General features: G+C 45.4%; 1 protein-coding gene across 1 annotated transcript in view; it reads left to right on the top strand.

Annotated features, from left to right (window-relative positions):
- HDAC6 (histone deacetylase 6) overlaps positions 1-21,695 on the top strand; it is a 1,945,770-nt gene that overhangs the window by 865,537 nt on the left and 1,058,538 nt on the right. The window lies entirely within an intron of this gene.

The following is a 21,695-nucleotide window of genomic DNA, read 5'->3' as shown; positions in this document are numbered from 1 at the left end:
TTTCTTCAAATAATACACAGAAGAAAGGGTGTGCTTTCCTCATTTTATTATTTTTTGGCACTAAGAACCTAGGAAAATCTCTGAAGGAAAACCCCAGTGATCATGACACCGGCCCTATCTCCAATGCCGAAGTTGGTGTATATTTAGTTCGGTTGTATGGCTACAGATTATCTTTCCTAATTGGTGCTCTTGGACACCAGGACCAATCCAGAGATATATTTCCCTCTGATGTAGTCTTTGGTACTGTTGACAGATTGCTAACATAACGTAGCAGCGGTTCCAGTTTAGTGTTCCCATTATGGTTGGATCCCGGTCCGACCGGCAGCCTTCCTGTCTGTAATGGATCCAGGTAAGAGTTGGTGTAATTTGCACAACGGGTTTTTGTAACAGTCTCTGTGACTTTCGTGACTGTAGGACTCAGTTTGTGCTTCAGTAAAATGTTTGCCTTTGTTTGTTCCACCTCCGCCTCCTGGTCTTTAATCGCTGTTAAATCAAAACCCAGCATAAGAAATTGTTCTTCCGCTTCCAGGAGCATTTCTGTGCTGCGTTCATCCCCAAACCTGATGATTTTCAAATCTTCAGATGTTAGTTGCCTCAAATTTGGAATGCAATACAACCACCCCATCCCTGATCTACGATTTAGGATTAAGTCGTCCTCTCTATACAAGATTCTCTCAAGTTTGAGGGAGCTGTCTTTCGGATTTAGTTTTTTCCGCTCCTGGAATCGTCTCCAATTTTGGTTGCTGGTATAGGGGTGTCCTTCTATACATCGCTCTGAACCAGTGCCCGATCTTATTTTAAAATCAGACCATTGTTGACGATGAGATCTTGGTTCGATTGCCTCCCCACGCATTCAAGGTAGTCGGCCGATGCCGGACCAATCCCTCAGGTGGATAAGCAGCCATTTTCTCACTACCTGCGACCCAACCATGTTTAGATTTTGAAGGGTTTATGGAACCAGTGTCCTCTCCCAGGTTTTGGGGCATTTCTAACCTATTCCTTTTCTCTGCCATTGTTATAAAAGGAGGTGATTCCGGAGGCCGCACTGGGGGGGGGGGCTTCACCGATGAATGGTCTCCTTCGCTAAGACCAAGTGAACTGGCTGTTGTGCTCTTGAGTCAGATGTATTACTAACTTCCTTGTCCATTGAGTACGTTGAGAGTTCCATTAGTATCTGAAGCGACAGGCTTGTCTCTCTCGTGGCTGAATACCGTCCTGGTGGTATCTTCTCGACGGCTGAAGCGTTGCTGGTGTTCAAAGCACCCAAGTGACTATTTGTTCTCAAGCGTGTTCTCCTTGGCACCGGTTTTGGGGCTGCCCTCTTGTCAAATTGGTCTTTTGCGGGAAGTAGAGCTGAAACTCTTAATTCAGTGTCTAGGCCTCTCGATTTACCCTTCTGCTCCGGACCTCTGTTAGAGTTACCTTTTTTCTGATTAAAAATTACATAAACCAGATTTGCTAAAATGATGCTGTCCTCCTCCAAGTCCTGAATTTCCTCCGCCTCTTCTCCTCGACGTTTACATGGATTAGTTCTTTTCTCCACTGATACTGATGCTGCAAGCCTTATCAGTGATTTGATGTTGGTCCCCTGTCAAGTCCACTAGCTGCAAGACATTCAATGTCTGGGTGGAGTTTGAGCAAGTTTCCCCCCTAGTGGACTCATGAAGATATTTTTCGTTTGGCACTCCACTAGACAGGGAGGCTTGGTCAATTTGCCACTCTTTTACTGTAACAAAGCCCTCCAAAAAATGTTTAGTATGCATTATCACAAGCAATGTTGTGTGGTCTTTTAAGAAGTCGTTTAAGTGTTCATATAGTCATATTAGAAATCATAGTGAAGAGGTCCGGCGTTTCTCTTTTGGTTGATGTAGTCAATTTGGGTGAAGTGGGACACTGGTCTTTTCTGTTTGTTTGAGTCCGTTTGATCAAGAACATTAAGCGGATACCCCACGGTGGAAACAAATCCGAAATTCTCTCCATAGAAAGGCAGGTTGAATCCAAGGACAATTCCTTTGAAACTGTTCACACACCCAATTTGACTTAAGCCGGGTGTAACAGGCTCCGAAGTGACTAAAGCACCTACAGCTTCCGATATCGGAGGGGTCAGGATACTTAACACGTCCACCCCCGCTAACTTGCTCGCTGAAGCACTTGTGCTTTCATTGTCTAGAGTCTTAGGGGGAATCACGTTGTCCAGCTTGCTGCCTAGTTCAATTGAGATACAACAGAACCTTTAGATTGGTGGATCCTCTCCCCTGTTTTTGAACCAGGAACAACATCCTTCATTGTAAAATATGTTACTGACAGCTTGAGTTGTTGCGTTACGGCAGAAGGCCGTACGCTTTGCGTCAGTGACACCTGGGGTCGAATTGACTTTACAAAGAGAGCAAAGTTGTACGATGTTGCTGTTTTTCTGTTCATGATGTTAACATTTTGGTTGCACAATTGCTCTTTTTATTGCTTTCCACAGAATTCCGCACCCTCCAACAATTCGGTGTCTGATAGATCCCCCAGCTGGGAGTCATTTAGATGGCAAACTTGTTTTGATATAAAAAGTGACAGAACTGTGGCACAAAGGCGACAACCTCTTGAGGGAATTTTATAATAAACATGTGGTTTATGCAACGATTTTGGCGGGCCCTCTGCTAAGTTTGTGGCAGCAGAACGTCTTGCAGGTCCGAAGCATGCAAATTGCTTTCCCGCCTTTGATTGCGGCTGGATTTCATTGTTGGAGGTTCCTGCACCTCTTTTGACCGCATGGCGGGCCTTTCCGTATTTTCAAGGCTGCTGTCTCTCAAAATAGTAATCTCATTGTCAATGCACAATGGGTCCTCTACCATGGCTAAGTCTATCATAGGTAAGGTGATTTGTTTTTCGGACGGTGATTCCCATAAGTCAGTGAGAGGAATTGTGCAATCTCGCAACATGCATACATCTAGAGACCGAAAAGGTAAAACGCCTTATGCAGAATACTCTTTGTGTACTTGCACAATTATAGATTGAGCAGCAGCCAGGTCGGGAGGTGGTGCTTGCAAAGATGGAGTGACAGAGATGTTTATGGTGTTAATAGCTACAGCAACGGCATTCAAACCAGCCCCCTCTATTTCCGACCCATTACTCAGTTGAGGTATTTGATGGTCGTCGAGCTGCGCCAAACCCACCAGCGTTTGATCACACAGCCTCCCAACAGTCGTGTTAGGGAGAATTCTCTGTTAAGGCTAATTTCCCAAACCTAGTGAGTCCCCCAGCAGCTTTGCTGGATTTTTGGGGTTTATTTTTTTCTCCTGCTAAGAGTGTGACTCTCTTTCTCCCACTCTTAGACATGATTTGAGATATCCTTTGACTTTGTAATGTGTTTTATGGGCTATGGGGTCTTTTAGCCCATAGGGTTTCATGTATTTTTGGTAAGTGTGTTACACAGCACCCTCAGTGCAGTAACACAGTGGTGTCATAGTGACCCCCAAACATAGACTCCATACCCTGGGACTGACTACTGTCTCCTAGGGCATGTAAAGTCACCATTGACTTTACTAGTCTTAAATTGTGAACAGAACCAGTACAAACCATCATATTGTGGAAGTACTGGTAGGGGTAATTAGATTGCCCCTGGGTCTGTTTGTCGAGGGAGCACTGTGCAGTTCCCCCCTCGTCGAGTTTCTGGCTGGTGGCAGTGGCTACCACGCGAAATATTCCACGGGAATATTTCCTATGGGATTTTCCCATTCATTTTAAACGCACCACTTTTTTGGTGCAATGTTAAAGATACCGCCGGGTTATTTATTTAATATTTATTCCCCGGTTGGGTCTTTTTGCCAGGACTCGGTTTTAAAATGGCGTTTGTGTTTGCTTCTGTAACTCCAACCCAAGTCGAGCCCTTTGTTCCACTTTTTGGCGGGCTTCTACACAGAAGCCTCCAAAAGTGGTGCCACTCTGTCTGGGTCTACAGGATGTGTGGGAGGGGGGGTTTAGGCACCCTGGACTGAGTTGCCTCGGCAACTCAAGTCACACTCTTATGTGATTGGCCCAGTGGTGAGCCGCCCGGCACACCACTTAAAATGTTTGAGTGACAGCTAGGACTGATGAATGGGGGTTTTCTGCATAAAAGCAGGGCTTTGGGGACTGGAACTTGAGAAGTCGCCACAGGACCCAAGAATCCGAAGAGGTAGAAGCTGAGCCGACCTGCAACGATGACACCACCGGTGGAGCCCTGCTGAACCGTCTCACCACTTCCCAATGACAGAGAAGATCTTCATCCCGGAGAGTCTTCTTCCTCTGAACTGTTGGGGATAACCAGTTCGCCCTTTTTTTCGCCTTCATGGATCGTCTCGTGGTCGAAGCGCCTGTGCCAAGTACCCCGGCGGCCAGATAGCCACGCTTCACCACTACCGCAAATAAAAGGGTAGTACCTTTTAACCAGGAAACTCTGCGGCTGGTTTCTTCCCTGGCAGTGCAACGACCTCCAGCTTTCCTCCATGTCGAGATCTCCTCTTCCGCTGGACGAAGCACCGACTTGCACCCGCTGCCAGGAACAACTGCCCCTGCTGGAGCTTTCTCACCATTTCAGGTACTGTGTCCCGCCTGGTCTCCCTTGCAACAGACTGTTCAAGGTGTCCCGTAAATCCTTGACTTTCTATCCTGAGGTGACTTGGGACCTGCAAACTAACTTTACCTGATTTGATCCAACCCTTTTTGAACTATCTGCAAAGACTCTTTAAAGTACTATTCAACTGTGTGATCTTGGACACATTCCGCCTTGCTCTCTCTAAGAGTGGACCTGGCCTATGACTTTCTTGCTCCTCAGTAGACTCTGCCTTTTCTGTCATGCTCTGGTTCTCTTAAAGTGTTGGTATTCTGTATTTTCCTAATTCTGCCTTTTTCCCTCCCTTTTTAATTAACTTATTGGAGTGCCATCTTAGGTTAAGCGCTTACCTCTGTCTGAAAATAAGTGGTGTTTTAACTACGACTTGTTCAATAAGTAATCAGGGATGTATATATATTAATAGTGACTGTGTTTGAACTTGCTTGCCATATTAGTGTTAGTGTATATTACAAAGTGTGTTTTTAAATAAATAATTATATACTTTTATACCCAAGCTCTGGTCAGTGTTTGCTTGTGCTACTGTATTTTGGTACCTATCTTGTATACTCTACATACTGTCTAATTCTTCTTGAGAGAATTCTGGCTGCTCAGCCACAGCTACCAGGTAAATCTGGGTGGTACAGACTGCTACCAATTGGGTTTACTGCCAACACCTGTAGTCCTAAGCCTTTTGTAGTGGTCCCTAAGGGAACTGCACAGGTTTCTGCCTAACAAGTCGCAACGCTCACATGTGTCAAGGGTTTCCTGGCAGGGGGAGTATAGATGTTGCTGTGCCCGATATGTTCTACCTCCCCTTGGGTTGCTTCAGAGGTAAGAGATTCACACTCCCTGCCCTCCTGCCTTTGTGATGCAAAGTCCATTTGTAAATCAGGAGCGGGCACATCAGCAATTTTTAACCGCTAGACGTTCAAGGTAATTGATTTGGAGGCGGCCTTACCCAAAGATGTTTCAAGGGAATCCCGAGACTCCAGTAGGCCCAGCAAATAAGCCATCGATCCTGTTTTCCCAGCTGGGGTCATCACAGTGACCTCTCCTTCTTTTAGAAACCAAGAGCTTCTTAGTGTCCGATTTTCTTCCATGTGGCCCTGGCCACCGAACCGCCAGACACCAGACACTCAACTCGCTCCGCTATGACAGATGGTTTTAAAGCGAGTGTAAGCAAGGAGGAGGGGTGTCGGTGCTCAACAGCAAAGAAAAACTCTGTTTGCAACAGAGTAACAGCAGGCAATGTCCGTAGACAATAATGAGCTGATCCAGACGCACCAGGCACTCAACTTACTCCACTGGAATTAGGTAACCCACCTTTTGGTATAGGACTGTACTACACAAGTTGGTAGGGTGGCTGAGCAGCCAGGCATATCTCAAGAGGGGTAAATGTGAGCTGTAGAGCTGTAGCATCGAAATCCACAAATAACACTTACACTCAATGTTTTCTAGTAAAATAATGATTTATTTAACGGTCAGTTTTAAATAAGCATTCTTTAAAAAGGACAATGTGTAACAATACAAATACACTTCAAAATACTTTCTCAGAATCAAGTTAAGCAAGTAGATACTTTATACAGATGCTTCATACACACGTCCTACATCCTGAGGTGACTTTACTAACTAGGACAGTAATGGAATTTATATATCACTTTTGTACTTGGTAAATTCTGAGGTTTGGCAAAAAGGAAAGGGTAGATAAAGGAAAAAGGTTAACAGGTTCTCAGAGCATGTGAGCACTTTTAAATCTCCCAATGAAGTCTAGATAAAAACCTTCCCCAGCAAATATTAGTTAAAAACCAATTTATCACCTATGAGGGACAGTAAGAATCAGTCAATTGATTAGAAGAGTATGTAGGGAGCCAGGACAGCCAAAGTCAATTTGGAACAAAGTCTGCTACTTAGATAGCAAAAAAAGTCTTGCACAAAGTTAGAGAGTTGTTATAGAAAATCACTGTTTGGGCCACAAGCTGTTAAACTTGTGAAAGTTAGAGCTTGAGATCAACTCTAGAAAAGCAGCTACTGCAAGTATCAACTAAGAAAAGCAAGCTACAGACAGAGGTAAGTACCCCTAAATCGGAACAGTGCCTTAGGTTAGAAGACGAGGATCCAGCTGGCTTCTGTCTTGGTTGCGGTGTTGCAGATCCTCTGTTCCTGGGCCTCAGTCGTGGTGACAAGAGGGAGGACTTCTGGAGGACCCCTGCACAGCAATTTGGAGGTGGGCGGCAGCTATGGGCTCTTTTCAGTTCAGCGGCACTTCGGGTTTCAGCTACCGGCAAATAGCACCACTGCGGCAAATAGCACCACTGCGGATCTTGGACACTGGTTGGGCTTCCTTCACTCCCTGAATCCAGCACTCTGGTCAGGTGACTCGAGCTTGGGTCATCCTGCTTCGGGAGGGTCCTCTGGATCTTCCTGGAGCTTTGGTCCGGCTTAAAGACATTGCACTCAACTATGGTTTTCTCGACCCCTGCATTCGGTTTAGTTGGTCCCACTAACCCAAGTGAAGAAGTCGTCCTTTCCGGAGCTTCTCTTGTCGATTATGAAAAGGAGCTTCAGCACTGCAGCAGTGCTTCACCGGGAAGTTCAACGATCCAGGAGGATGCAGCAAGCTTCTCTTCACAGTACCTTCATCGGATGTTTCTTCCAGTGGTCAACTCTGTCTTCAGTCCAAGAAGCCTTGCCTTTTATGCTGGTTTCCCCCATGCGTGCCCAGCCTAGCTGTCACTCACACAGCAGGGTGGCTGGCCTGCAAGGAGAGCCAGCCAGCCAGCCAGCCAATCAGCACTGGGTGCATTCAGGTTTCCCTGGAGACTAGGGATAGGGGAGTTTCGGGCAAATCCCTCACTTCCTGCCATGCCAGACACACTGGAGCCAGAGGTGGGTTTCAGTACTGAAGCCCGCCAAAGGCAAAATGAACAAGGGGGTTAAACCTGGTTTGGCACGCAGAGTAAAACCCTAGAAAGACCTCACAAACAGGAAATGATGGAAAAAAGAACACTGGGCCGTTTTAACACAATGGTCACCCATGGGTGCAATACTGCAGCGGAGGATTCAGCCTGCGGTAAAAAAGCACAATGGTAGGAAAATGAAACCACTGCTACGAGCCATTTAAAGTAGTGAGGGTAACATAATAAATGTTATATGAGTAAGTAGGTAAAGGGGCTACTAAGTAACCCCTCAGCACTCCACATAGAGTGGGGTGTGCTGGATCTAGAAAGGGAAAAGGTAAGTAAAGTCAATTTCACTTTACTGTTCTTGGGAACTGTAGTTCACCCAAGAAAAGGTGTTTTAACCTTAAGAGAAATCTAAAGGATTTATCTGTGAGATTGCACTGAGGGTGCTGTAAATCTGTGACCCTGCACTGAGGGTGCTGTGTGTGTCACCATACAAAAAGTAGATGCCTATGGAGTTTTTCAGACTCCAAAAACAAAGGAAACACATAATCCAAATCAGATAAAAATACATGAGAGAGTGAGAAAAAGGTCTCACTCACTCTAGGGTAAAAATCAAAAATTCCTAAAGTCCAGCAAAAGAGCTGGTGGTCTCTTAAGTTTTAAGGGAATTTAGCACAGAACTGAGAATTCTCCCTAACACTTGTCCCCCCAGACTAAGGGACAGGAGGATTCAATCCACTCCTGGATGAATCTCCTAATCCAGTAGGTCATACTTTCTGGAGAGACCATCAGCATTTTGGTGATTACACCTTGACCTGTGTTCTATGGTAAAATCAAACACTTGGAGGCTGATTGGCCACCTTAACAATTTTGGATCCTCCCCTTCATCTGCATTAACCATTTCAAGAGTTGATGGTCTGTCTGAATAACAAAAGTAGAACCATACAAGTGTGGCCTAAACTTCTTCAGAGACCACACAATGACAAAACATTCACGTTCAATTGTTGCAAACCTTGTCTCATGGTTCTTCAGTTTCCTACTGATGAAGCAGATAGGGTGTTCCCTGCCTTTCTCATCCAGTTGTCTCAAAACTGAACCTATCCCTGAGTTAGAAGCATCTGTCTGTACATTGTAGGATTGGTTGCAGTCAGGAGCTCTAAATACTGGAGCTTAATAAAGGGCTTTCTTTAATCCTTCAAAGGCCTTAATGCACTCCTCATTCCACCTGACTTTCTTGGGGAAAGTGGGTGAGGAGATCACATTCAGGGGTAAAGCTGTGGTCCCATAGTTCTCTATGAAGTTCCTGTAGTACCCAGTGACACCTAAAAAGGCTCTCACTTGGATTTCAGTAGTAGGGATGGCCCAGTCTTGTACAGCGTGTACTTTACTAGGCAAGGGCCTATTTCACCTCCTCCTACCTCGTGTCCAAAGTAGAACACTTTACTCTGACCAATTTGACATTTACTAGCCTTTATGGTTGGATCGGGCTGTTCAAGAGCCTGCAAAACATATCCAAGGTGGTGAAAATACTCTTCCCAAGTGTGGCTGAACACTGTCATCCAAGTATGCCATGCAGGAGTCCTCCATCCCATTCAGAACTTTATTCACCATCCTCTCCTCTGAAATGTAGCAGGTGCATTTTGTAGTCCAAAAGGAATAACCTTAAACTGGTAGAGGCCTCCTGGGGTGGAAAGTGCAGTATTCTCCTTGACATGGTCAGTCAGAGCTATTTAGTAATAACCTGAGGTCAGGTCAAATATACTGAGGAACTTGGCTGAACACAGTTTGTCCACCAGCTCATCTGTCCTGGTTAAAGGATGGGCATCAGTCGTGGTGACTGCATTAAGAGCTCTATAGTCAACGCAGAATCTCAACTCCTTGGTTCCTGCTTTTGGCACTAGTACAACTGGACTAGCCCATGGACTGGTAGAGGGCTATATAACCCCAAGATCAAGCATCTTCTTGAACTCTTCCTTTATGGGATCTTACATGGTCTGACATTCTGCAAGCCTTGCTTTTGACAGGGAGACTGTCACCAGTGAGAATATCATGCTGGCCCCAAGGGATAAAGCCTGGTGTCAGTGAGAACAGGGAGGCAAACTTATTTAACAGAGCCTTGCACTCAACCTGTTGTTGCAGAGTCAGATCTGAAAGTTTTACTCCTTCAATTGTCTCATCTGAGGGTTGCCCCCTGAGGAGATCAGGGAGAGGCTCACTCTCCTCCTCCTCCTCTTCCTCTTGATCAGAGGCTGGAAACAAAGCTGCTAGTTCTGGTCTTGAAACATAAGCCTTCAGATGGTTAGTGTGATAGACCCCAGTGGCCTCCTTGGGATTGCCAAAGTCCACTAAATAATGGACCTCTCAAAGTTTACCCACAACCTTGAAGGGTCCAATCCATCTGTCCTGTAAGGTCCTCTGCCTTGGAGGTATCATAACCAATACCAGCTGGTCTTGAGTAAGCTCTACCATGTTGGCCTTCTGGTCATGACAATGCTTGACCAGAGCCTGAGCTGCTTTTAGGTTATCTGAAGCTTCTGTCATCATGAGAGCCATCCTCTTCCTGAGGCCTAGCACATAGTCAGTGACTCGCACTGGCTGCAGAGACGGAGCACTCTCCAACCCTTCCTTGATCAGGGCCAATGGACCTCTTACCGGATGACCATAGAGAAGTTCAAAGAGGTTGTACCCAACCCCTTCTTGGGGGACTTCTCTATAAGCAAAGCGAAGGCATGGCAGTAGAAGGTCCCACGTTCTTCTAAGGGGGTTCCTCTAAAGCACCCATCATGCTCTTCATAGTTCTGTTAAACCTTACCACCAACCCATCGGTTTGGGGATGGTAGGCTGCTGAGAACTTGTAGGTCACATCACAGTTTTTCCACATGGTTTGCATGTAGTGGGACATAAAATGTGACCCCCTGTCAGAGATGACCTCTTTAGGAAAACCTACCCTGGTAAAGATACCAAGGAAGGCCTTAGCCACTGCATAAGCAGTAACATTTCCCATAGATATTGCTTCAAGATACCTCGTAGCATGGTCTACCACAACCAGGATAAACCAGTTGCCTGAAGAAGTTGGAGGGTCTAGGGGTCCACAATGTCAATCCCCACCCTCTCAAAAGGCACTCCCACCACATAGACGGACACTAAAAGTGCCACATTCTTGGACCCACTTTGGCCAGAAGTCTGAATCGTGTGGCAGCTATTACAGAATTTCTCTACATCAGCCTCCATCTTGGGCCAGTAGAAATGCAGAGAGAGCCTCTCTTTGGTCCTCTTGAAACTCAAGTGGCCAGCCAGAGGAATCTCATGGGCTAACTGCAAGAAATGTTTTCTCACCTCCTGGGGCACTACAAGTCTCCTGGGGTAGACTCTGTATGTTCACTGTAGAGGAGGCCATCCTTCCAGTAAAGCCTATGTTTCCCTGGCTCTTGCCCTTCCAGCTGGGAATGTGTCTGTTGATGAAGACCTTCTTGAGAGAGAGAGACACCCTCTTTGACCTCTGCTGAAGTCTGCCCTAGAGGGCCCACCTTCTGCAAGTAAAGCTTGCAGCTCAGGATGGTCTTTAGGATCCAGATCTCCAACATAGGGAAGGTTTTCTTCCCGCTCTGATTCACCGGTAGCCGGGTCTTCTGATTTGGTTGGTCCTCCCACTCAGCCTCAGCTGGGGAAGGGGTCACTGGGGTGACCTGGGACTGTCCTCTCTGGAATGTCTTTGTCCTGAGAACAGGTTTAGGTTTCAGACCTTTCTTTCTACCAGAGACTTTAGATTTCTCTTTTGTCCCTTTCTTTTTCCTGGGAAAAGAAGGTTGTCCTTCCTGTGAACTGGGGTGTTGGAAATCTCCTCAACCTCCCACTGAGAGTCTCCTAAGGTTGCCTCTCTGGACAATCGTGTTTGCTCCTGCTTCCTTTTGCTGGGAGGCCTGGGGGTACTAGATACAACTCCTGGAGCTTTCACATCATTTTCCAACAGGACCCCCGAGGCACCTTATTTTGTACACTGACAGGTATTCGAACAGTCATATTATTGCACTGGATGAGAGCTGGCAGAATATGAACCATTTGGATAGAGCCTCCTGCAAGTTTAGTGGGACATTTGGGTGCCATAGCCACATCCTCAGGTTTAAAAAAACTTTCATCAACCACTGTAATGCTTGCCCCAGTGTCTCTAATGGCGGGGTCTCCTGAACATTTACAAGTTCTGTCCTTATAATATTCTTTTGTGTTATCTGGTATGGAGTTGTACACATCCACATTCTGTTGTTGCCACAGACCCCCAGGGACACTAAAGAAACACTGGCTTGGACTCCAATGGGGTCTTCAGCCAGTAGTTGAAAAAGTTACCACTTGCCATTTGAACTTCTCCCTCAGGGATGAAGGCTAAGGAGGCAGTGTGGACCCCTGAAGGTTCATAGTTACATGTGGAATCCCCTTTCACATAATCTACAGGCCCACATGCAAATCATTTCCCAAATGTTCTCTGGAATGGGGGTTTCTGCTGACCTACCTCTGGTATAGCGCCAGAGTTTCACTAGACTTACCTGGTTTCCCATGGTCGACCTTTGGCACTCGGTTCCAGCAGCAGCAAAGAGGTACAGCCATTTGGGGAAGGTCTGCCAGCAAAGTTCTTGTCGAGGTTAGTTTGTCCCACTAACTCAAGGGAAAAGGAGCTTCAGCACTGCAGCAGGGCTGTACTGGGCAGTTCAACGGTCCAGGAGGATGCAACAAGCTTCTCTTCACGGTTTCTTTGTCGGATGTTTCTTCCAGTTGTCGACTCTGCCTTAAGTCCAAGAAGCCTTGCCTTTTATACAGGTTTCTCCCATTCATGCATAGCCTAGCTGTCACTCACACAGCAGGGTGGCTGTCCTGCAAGGACAGCCAGCCAGCCAATCAGCACTGGGTGCATTCAGGTTTCCCTGGAGACTTAAGGACAGGGGAGTTTCGGGCACCTGCCTCACTTTCTGCCCTGTCCGACACACTGGAGCAAGAGGCGGGTTTCAGTACTGAAGCCCGCCAAAGGCAAAATGAACAAAGGGGTTAAACCTGGTTTGGCGCACAGAGTATAACTCTAGTAAGACCTCACAAACAAGAAATCGTGGAAAAAAGAAGACCGGGCCATTTTAACACAATGGTCACAAATGGGTGCGATACTGCAGCTGAGGATTCAGCCTATGGTAAAAAAGAACAATGGTAGGAAACTTACACCACTGCCACCAACCATTTAAAGTAGTTAGGGTAACATAAAATGTTTTACATGAGTAAGTAGGGAGTAACCGCCCACACCCCAGCACTCCATATATGGTGGGGTGTGCTAGACCTACAAAGGGAAATGGTAAGTAAAGTCAATTTCACTTTACTATTTTTGGAAACCGTAGTTCACCCAAGAAAAGGTGTTTAAGCCTTACGAGAAATATAAAGGAGTTCTCTGTGGCACTGCACTGAGGGTGCTGTGTGTCACCATACAAATGTAGATGTCTATGGAGTTTGTCAGACTCCAAAAACAAAGGAAACACATAATCCAAATCGGATAAATGTACATGAGAGAGTGAGAAAAAGGTCTCACTCACTCCAGTGTAAAAATTAAAAAGTCCTAAAGTCCAGCAAAAGAGCTGGGGTCTCTAAGTTTGAAGGGAATTTAGCACAGAACTGAGAATTCTTTCTAACATGCACGTTTCCAGTTAATTCAGTGCAATTATTTGCATAGGTGTGTTCATGACCTCAGCCAAACTGCATACATTTAACCCTTTGATGTCACATGAATGCCCAAGGTGTAAAAGGTGATCTGCTGGCTTTTGGGATATTTATTTATTTGTATAGCGCACCAACCTCTTGGGCATCTGGGCACATTTCCTAAAGGCACATATAATACAAGGCACATTATTTACAGTTACAAAGGCACATTTCTTACAGTTACATATGTTACAAGGGCATATTTCTACAGTTACATATGATACAAGGTGCAATGCTTGCAGTTACATATGATACATATGTTACAGACAGTTTATGACAGATAAAGTGTGATGGACCAAGGGTCAGGGGTTACACAGTTTTTCTAAATAGGTGAATGGAAGGTTCTGTTCTCAAGGTAGGTGGTAGGGTGTTCCACAACTTAGCGGCTAGCACAGGGAAGCTTCTGCTTTCTGAAACTTAAACCTAGGAATCTTTAAGCAGTGTGCTTGGGCTGATCTGGTGGGGCGTGCTGTAGTGTTTCGGGTGAAGTTGTCAGCCAGATAGGTGGACGCCAGGTTGGCGAGGCACTTTTGTGTGATGGAGTTTTGTACTCTATCCTTTGGTTGACAGATAGCCATTGGGTGTTCCGTCTTATGTCAGAGTTATGTTGACATCTTGGGAGGTTCAGAGCTGATTTTAGGGCATTGTTTTTGATTGCTTGCAACTTGTTAAGGTTGCGTTGACTCGTGCCTAAGTAAAGTGCATTACAGTAGTCAATTTTGGAGGGAACTAAAGCTCTGGCTATGGAGGTGCAGTTAGATGTGGAAAAAAATGCTCTACATGCGTTGATTAGTTTGCAAGTGTAGGCAGTGGAGGAGGCTATTGCGTTGATTTATCTGGTCATGGTAAGTGAGGAGTCTAGGTAAATACCTAGCGTTTTGACATCGTTGGCTACCATTATATTATTGCCGTCAATGTTGAAGGAAGAGTATTGTCTGTCGAGGATTGGGAGCCTAATAGCAGTAACTCTGTCTTGTCGTCATTGAGGCAAAGTCCATGCTTAGCCATCCAGGCTTGTATGATGAGGTAGATGTCGTTTAGGACTTTAGCGTCTTTAGTGTAGTCTCCGGTGATAGGGATGAGTATTTGGGTGTCATCTGCATAATTCGTGTAGATGACACCCAACTGGTCAAGGTCGTCAAACAGAGGTTTTGTGAACACAATATATAGTGTTGGTGATACACCGGACCCCTAAGGGACTCCACATGTGACTGGAGCTGGATTGTCGGAGGCCGAGGGTGCGAAGACCCTCATGGATCTATTATTTGGTAAGGATTGAATCCAGGCGTTTGCTCTCTCAGAGAAGTGGGCTGCTGATGAGAGGTGGTTGCAAAGGCCTTTGTGGTTAACCAAGTCAAATGCAGCCGAGAGGTCTAATAATAGTAAGAGGGAGAGTTTGCCGTCATCTTTTAGGTTGTCCATTTGGGTCCTGAGGTCAATCAAGGCCATTTATGTGCCATGTTTTGGCCGGAAGCCTGGTTGCCTGAGGCCCAGGAGTTAGGGCTTTTCTAGATGGTTCTGGATTTGCAGGTAGCCTGCTCTATCCAGGATTTTTAAGAGAAATTGCACAGTTGTAATGGGCCTGAGTTAGTTGGAATGTTTGGGTCTAATGTGTTTTTTTTTTAGTAGTGGAAGAATCCACGCGTCTTTCAAATTAGTTGGCACTATGCTTGATTCAAATGTTGCGTTAATTAGAGTTGTGATAAATGATGCCAGGTGCTTAGCTGCATCCTTAATGATGGGTGCCGGGCATGTGTCTCCCTGGCATCTTGATGGTTTCAGCTTTGAGATTATGTCCTCAACCTCTTTGATGGAGAGAGGTGAGAAGTTGAACATTTTGATAGTGTTGGGTTGTTTACTTGGTCGTAGGGGTTGCACTGTGTCGGGTAGGAGACTGAGTTTTTTGGCCTCTATTTTAGTTTGTAAAATCGATATTTTGTCGAGTAAGGCCTTCTGGATGTTAGTGCACCATGTGGTGTCTTTACTACAGGTCTCTGGTACAGGAGAGGGGGATTCCAGCTCTATTACAATGTTAAAGAGCTCTTTCGTACTAGATTTAGCTTTGATAATTCGATCATTGTAGGTGTTTTTTGTTTGTTTGGAGAGTAGCATCTTTATAATTATTGGATGCTATAGTAGATATGTTCTGGTTAAAGGCTGAGGGGGCGTTTTTCCAAGAGGATTCTGCGTTTCTCTTATTCTTTCATAGGATTTTTAGTTTGGGGGTAAACCATGAGTTTAGATGCACACAAGGTTTAGCTTTGGCATTTTGAATGGTGCAGTGGTCTTGATAGCGTTGATCATGGTAAGGTTATAAAGGTCTACTAGGGCAGTAGGGTCAGAGTTGGTAGGCGTGAAGTCAATGATCGGCTGTAGTAAAGGATGCCATTTCTCCACAGTTATGTTTCGATTGTTTCTCGTGCATGTTGGTGGAGCAGTGGGTGTTTGCTGATCCAGCAGGTTGTCTTTTTTGATAGAGAACGTGATAAGGTTGTGGTCTGTCCATACGCACGGTGTGTTGTACAGGATATTAGTGTTGCAGGCCAACCAATCTAGGGTTCTTCCTTTATGTGTGGGAAGAGTGATATAATGTTTGAAGCTGAGTTCGTAGTTAGCGAGCGTAGATGCTTTGTTGTCTTTCGGGTCCTGAAAGCCTAGATTAAAGTCACCTAGTAATAATATCTGAAAGCTGGGTTTGGTGTTATTAGAGAGGAGAAGAGTAATGTCTTCTTCAAAGCTAGAGGTAGACCTGGGAGGTCCGTATATGAGGTGAATTGTAAGTGTTCGAGAAGCTGAGATGGGCAGCTTGATAGTAGTTCCCCTGAGGGGAGTGTTAGGTTAGGTATGTGCCTTATGTTTAGTGTAGTTTTGGCAATGAATGCTACACCGCAACCTTTTGCTTGTTCTCTGTCCAATCGATTTATGGAGTAACCATCTGGAATGGCAAGAGCAAGGGCGGGCCCAGACACGGCATGCAGCCAGGTCTCTGTTATAGCCATAAAGTCCAGGTCGTTAGAGGTTATGATGTCCGCTATATCTAGAGCGCGGGCTGATATAGATCTCGCGTTTATGAGAGCACCCTTGATCACGGAATTAGAGTTCTGTGGCTTAGTTTCCGTTTGAGATGTGGAGTCCCTAGTCGTAGGTACATGGTTATTGGAGCTGTCCGAGGCATTGGGTACTTTAGTTCTGTTATGCTTATAGTTGGATACTATATGTCCTGGCTGTCGGCTTGAGCCTAGTCTTAAATTCCTAGTCTTGGTTGGGCAGGGCTGATTAAGTGTGGGTCTCGTAGCAAACAGATTGATCCACTGTGCAGGTGTGAGGGGATGAGAGTTGCAAGATGTTGGTGGGATAAGCCTGCTAGGTGTTACTGGGTGAGAGGCTGGCAGGGATAGTGACGGTGGAATGTTGTCTGATAATGGTAATGTGGAGGACAGAGATAGCAAAATGCTATGTGTACGAGGCTGGGCATGGAGGTCAGAGTAAGTTGGTAGTAGGCCATTGTTTGTATCTTTGTGGGCCATCATAGGTGAGGATACAAAGCTAGGTAGAATTATGAGGCACAAAAGGACTGCAAGAGGCATAAACATGGCTCAGTAGTGTGCAGTAATTAATGTAAGTTACTAAGTACAACACAGTAGGCACAATTGAGCATGTTAGGGGTCACAGATACTGGGATGTAGGAGCAAAGGTGAGGTCATATGGGCACTTATGTTTAGTATGGTAGCAATAGAACAGGCTTCTCCGCAGTCGATTTGAGTCGAGGATAGTACAAAGTTGGTAAGATGTCATATTCAATAGTAGCACAAAAATAGGCAGGATGCCTCAATCATTAATAGCATAAGATGGGCAAGAAGCAGCATTGTGAAACTATGGCTACAGTATGAGTACTATAACAATCCAGTTCAGGTTAAGCCCAAATTGGGCAGGGTAACAAATAAATTAGATGGGCACAGCTATGATGGGTAGGGGTGAGTGCTATGGCAATATAGTGTGTTCAGTATGTATAGGTACGTATGTGCTAAACAGAGATTTGGCTGTAAAAATCGATGTTTGGGGTGAAGCACTGTGATTAGACATATCCACATGTGACTCTACATACCCTTCCCTGAAACAATACAGTAGAGCAGAATAGCTGTATATGGCCGCGGAACGTGGCAGATTACAAGGTCAGGCAAGGCAGTCAGGTTAGTTAGCACAGCGTGTCATCAGGCGTAGTGTAGGAAATGCAACGAGGGAGTAATCAAAGGAGAGGCGACTATACAAATGTCGGGGGGCACTCCTATTCTGAGGGGCGGCCGGAACGCCACCGGCAGAGAGGACAAAGGTCCGCTTTCCGTAGGGAGTGGGTGAAAAGGCTGTGTGTCTCAGCGGGGCGGTAGATGCCGGCAATGAGGGCAGAATCGTGATGAAGGACTAGAGGGAGGGAGAGTTAATAGTTCAGAGGTACTTGCAATTAGAGTGGAACCAGTTCTCGGGCCTGGTGAGGCTTTAGTGCAGTACGTAGCAATCAGGAGGTGAGGCTAGATGGGCAAGGTTACTGGCCAAAGGCACAGAAGGCCCGGACAGGTCCAGACAAGTATGGCCTTGTACTTCTGGGCTTCTACGAAAGGGCCTGGCTAAAGCCTTCCGGTTAGCCCTGGTGGTCTATGAGTGCGCCTGAGGAGGTTGCCTAGCAACCAGGGTAAACAAAAGTTAAGCAAGAGGTGCAGCGGCCATCTTAGTGTTGTAGTGAGGCACGCAGCAAAAGTGATCATGGAGCAGCAGCTCCACGTGGATCATGGCGACGAGGCAAGAGGGAGCTCAGGTTCTGGTCGGATGTGCTTTGTCCGGGTGTGCGGGATTTCAGCTGTTTCTCTGGTGCTTATGAGAAGCGTGCGCAGTTGCATTCGGATTCTGTTGGATCCTGGAAATGACGCTCTGCTCCGGCAGCGATCGTGATCAGGGATGATGTGGCTGCTCCTGCAGCGTCAGTGGTGAGAGCGCCAGCCCTGAGTGGAGGGAGCTCGAAGTACAGGTCCAGACAGGTATGGCCTTGTACGAAAGGGGCCCAGCTAACGCCTTACGGTTATGATCTGTGAGTGCCCGGTGATGAGATATTGGAGGGAACTGATGGATAGACTGAACTCCTTGCTGAACATGCATGGATATTCCCCGACAGTTTGTCTGCTGGGTTTGATTCCAGGGAAGAAATCCCACAAAACTCGGTGCAGGAAAGCTCGCGTTCTGGTGATCTTATCCAAGCATAGAGTAGCAATGTCCTGGAAGAGTACCCTGGGTTCATCTCTAGGGCAGTGGCTTCACGATGCTCAACGATGGGGAATGGTGGAAGAGGAATATTTGAGGAGGAACAGACAGCTTGATGAGGAAGAGGGGGCAGAGATGGATTGGTGTTAAATATTAAATTAACTGCCTTCCTCCCCGGACTTAAAGCCCCCATGAGGGGGGTTTCAGGTAGGATTTGGCAGACTGTGAAGTGGTGCATTACTTGCAGCTGTGGGAATTGTGTTGACAAGATGAATGTGGGCATTGGTGCCAGAATTACTATTAGGAGGAGATGTAAATGCTGGCACTGGGTTGGATACGATGCAGATACAATGAAGGGGTGCTCAAGTGGGAGGGATGGGGTAACTGAGGGGGTGCTATACCTTTTATGTACCATTAGGAGGGGCAGTCTCTTTTCGGGGGATTGCTCTTGTAAATGTTAATGTTGGAAATGACTGGATATGACATGTTCTGTTTTTGTTTTATTTTATGGATAAGAATTGAATAAAAAGAAAGTTTAAAAAAACCAACTAGGGGGGACTTGCTATAATCACCACCACAGCCCACTGCATTATTTCTATATACACTTACCTGTAGAGGTTATACTTTGGAACTGGTGACTTGTGGTCACAAGGCCCCAAACCATGTTAGGGTTGGGCTTATTAATATTGAGGGAAGCTATTATTGTGTTGATTCTGAAAATATCTGACTACTTTTCTTGCATCCAACTTCTCACCTGTATTGCACTGGCAATTGATTCATAAGCAATTATAGTCTCCTAATAGTGAATGTGTATATATGCTTTATAAGGTTTTGTTTGACAACTTAGCTGCGATTTTTATATGCTTAGTGTGTACTTGAAGGCCTAATAACTGTATTTTTATATACCTACTGTCTTACTTGAATTACTGGTGTTGCTCTATGTGGACTCCTTGTCGCCCTGGACCCCCACACGTTTCCTGAGACTAACTAAACCTTGATGCTCAGCTACCTTACCTAGATTTGGTTTTGGCTAACCTCTGTGTCGTCCCCATTTGCCATACATAAGTTTCAGAAAGCAGAAGCTTCCCTGTGCTAGCCGCTAAGTTGTGGAACACCCTACCACCTACCTTGAGAACAGAACCTTCCATTCACCTATTTAGAAAAACTGTGTAACCCCTGACCCTTGGTCCATCACACTTTATCTGTCATAAACTGTCTGTAACATATGTATCATATGTAACTGCAAGCATTGCACCTTGTATCATATGTAACTGTAGAAATATGCCCTTGTAACATATGTAACTGTAAGAAATGTGCCTTTGTAACTGTAAATAATGTGCCTTGTATTATATGTACCTTATTATATGTACCTTTAGGAAATGTGCCCAGATGCCCAAGAGGTTGGTGCGCTATACAAATAAATATCCCAAAAGCCAGCAGATCACCTTTTACACCTTGGGCATTCATGTGACATCAAAGGGTTAAATGTATGCAGTTTGGTTGAGGTCATGAACACACCTATGCAAATAATTGCACTGAATTAACTGGAAACGTGCATGTTAGAAAGAATTCTCAGTTCTGTGCTAAATTCCCTTCAAACTTAGAGACCCCAGCTCTTTTGCTGGACTTTAGGACTTTTTAATTTTTACACTGGAGTGAGTGAGACCTTTTTCTCACTCTCTCATGTACATTTATCCGATTTGGATTATGTGTTTCCTTTGTTTTTGGAGTCTGACAAACTCCATAGACATCTACATTTGTATGGTGACACACAGCACCCTCAGTGCAGTGCCACAGAGAACTCCTTTATATTTCTCGTAAGGCTTAAACACCTTTTCTTGGGTGAACTACGGTTTCCAAAAATAGTAAAGTGAAATTGACTTTACTTACCATTTCCCTTTGTAGGTCTAGCACACCCCACCATATATGGAGTGCTGGGGTGTGGGCGGTTACTCCCTACTTACTCATGTAAAACATTTTATGTTACCCTTACTACTTTAAATGGTTGGTGGCAGTGGTGTAAGTTTCCTACCATTGTTCTTTTTTACCATAGGCTGAATCCTCAGCTGCAGTATCGCACCCATTTGTGACCATTGTGTTAAAATGGCCGGTTTTCTTTTTTCCACGATTTCTTGTTTGTGAGGTCTTACTAGAGTTATAGCATAGCATAGCAAAATCCTCCCATATGACTGATTTTGGAAATCCATCTACACAGACAATGCCAAACCCCTCATCTGCCCAACAAAAGCAATGCCCTGGCTGAAATGTTGAATGGGACCAGACCGTCCAAACCCTTTATTTCCAGCATCGAGATACACAAGAAAAGACACTGGCCCAGGAAACCGGAGTGCTGCCCTGGCAACTGCATACCTTTTATATGGCATTACCTGAACTGAGAGGGCAGGATGTGGCCAAAGAATAAGATGCCCAAAGGTCAGGACTTAAATCACATGGGATGGCCATTTATAGAATAGGTTACTAGAAGTGGCATTGTGCGGTAACAAAGATGGTGCACAGTAGAACACTGGAAAAATAAGTAGAACATGGTTCACTGCAACCAGCCTGTCCTAGGCATATCAAAAAGGATGTTAAAGAAAAGAAAGGATAAGGGTTTATATATTTACCCTGCAGCACTCCACTCTACGGAGGTGTGCGCTGTATAAATGTAGCACAGGAAATCATGAAAGGAAACAAATTCCCACTGTACTGGTAACATTATGGTCTGGCCAGTGCCCCAAAATAAATGAGTTCATGAGTTAAGAAATGTAAGAAAAGCAAAAAGGCTTTACTTGCCCACAAAGTCGCAAAAGGGCTTTACTTACCCACAAAGTCGGGGTACGTACGGCAGTCGGAGGCAGTAGCAAAATAGTGTAGAGGTATACGGATTTGGTAAATAATTTCCGATTATCTGGTAAAAAGAAGAGCCCCATACCAGCGCCTGAAGAGATAGACTGGAAAAAGAAAAACATTTGGAAAGAATCTCTGAGAACACATAAGGAAGATCTCCCTGTTTGTACGGCGACCATGAGACATTGTGCAATAATAGGAGCGTTCTGACTGAATCCTGAGGAAGACCCCCCCCCCCCAACAGTCCGTAAAGAGACCCAAGTGAGGGATATGAAAAGAAGAAAAATAACAGCAAGCCGAGGTCGGGACTAGCTGTGAAAATAGAGAAATGTGCATGCGAGAAATGCAAGACACTTTGAACACCGAACTTTAGTAAGGGGCGGCATGGT

This window comes from Ambystoma mexicanum, chromosome 2q (genome assembly GCF_040938575.1).
Source record: "Ambystoma mexicanum isolate Mex_15411 chromosome 2q, UKY_AmexF1_1, whole genome shotgun sequence".
In the NCBI taxonomy this organism is placed as follows: Eukaryota; Metazoa; Chordata; class Amphibia; order Caudata; family Ambystomatidae; genus Ambystoma; species Ambystoma mexicanum.
This window is presented reverse-complemented; position numbering and strand designations above follow the sequence as displayed.